Source organism: Chiloscyllium plagiosum, unplaced genomic scaffold (assembly GCF_037043375.1).
Source record: "Chiloscyllium plagiosum isolate Xiang-an unplaced genomic scaffold, Cpla_swu_hap1 HiC_scaffold_51, whole genome shotgun sequence".
NCBI classification, from domain to species: Eukaryota; Metazoa; Chordata; class Chondrichthyes; order Orectolobiformes; family Hemiscylliidae; genus Chiloscyllium; species Chiloscyllium plagiosum.
In genome coordinates this window covers 40610744-40611994 of record NW_028270189.1, presented here as the reverse complement: position 1 = coordinate 40611994, position 1251 = coordinate 40610744, and positions in this window count along the sequence as shown.

Below are 1251 nucleotides of genomic sequence, written 5' to 3'. Positions count from 1 at the left end.
GGCATGGTACAACTCAGTAGATTGCTAGTAAAATGGTGAATGGTGGATTCACGCTGATTATCTGTGTCAAAGTTAACTGGCATGTGTTCATCTCAATTGGAATTGACGACTGTGCAAATTTAATTGAAAGAGAATCATGGCTGGAAAATACCTCCAGTGAAAATGCATTTCCAAATTCAACATTTCTATTCATGGCAAGTTGCTGACTCAGCCTATCTCAAATGTCTGATTGCATGAATATGCTGCAAGAACACAGGGATACACATTTCCAAACTGCTCCTCTTAACTCTGTAGCTTAAGCGTTACATTTTTGTGAAGGTTTTCTCACCTCCCAGTAAGTGTTGGCCTTCTAACAATTGAGTTTGACAACGTTTATTTGAACAGTTCATTAAACTATTTGGATGTTTTGAAGTGGGGGAGGAGAGCAACCCTCTGATCCACTGGGACAGTGAAGGACTGACTGAAGGAATACCTATCCTATTGTGATGTTTAGCACCTTGGAAGCGAACATGCAGATAATGATTTTCCCATTCGTTTACTTCCTTTGTCTTTAGGACGATAGTAGTACTAGAGTTTCGAACATCTGCAGGTTCTACGTGGACGCCCGCAAGCGATCGGGAGAAGGGAATAGTGGGCAGGACGTTTGAATAAAGTGAAAGGCAATCATGACTGGAGGGCGTGAGGCTGTAAGTGAGAGAGGAAGTGGTGATGTAAGGCTCACTGTTGGCATTAATGGGTCAGCCTATACTGGCCACTGTTTACACTGACTTACAGAACACTGCTGATCAATTCACCACAATGATACTGTTCTCTTGGCGTTGTATTCCCTCTGTGCATATTAACGTGGTTTATGGGCCCCGAGAGGATGAACGTATCTTCTTTATCCTGTCGGCTTAAACAGATGAATATATCTGTTTGAAATGAACGCAATACGAGATTGGCTCTTTCGGTGCATTTGCACTGGAGAATGTCCAGGTGTGAACGTTTCTTTTCTGTATCAGCGGAGGTTAGTTTAAATTCTTATGGAGCAACTTTCATAAAGTAACAAATGTCCAAGTTACTGTGACTGAACAGCTAATTAAATACACATATGGATATGAACAGCATCATCTGCGCTGACACCGTTGATGAATTTGTTAAAGCGTCTGGTAAGAACGAGACTAGTATGGTGTCAAATCCTGGCGTTGCATGTCCTGTACATTGAAGGATCGTTGCTTAAACTTCTTTAAAATGTTGTATTGTTGATCCACC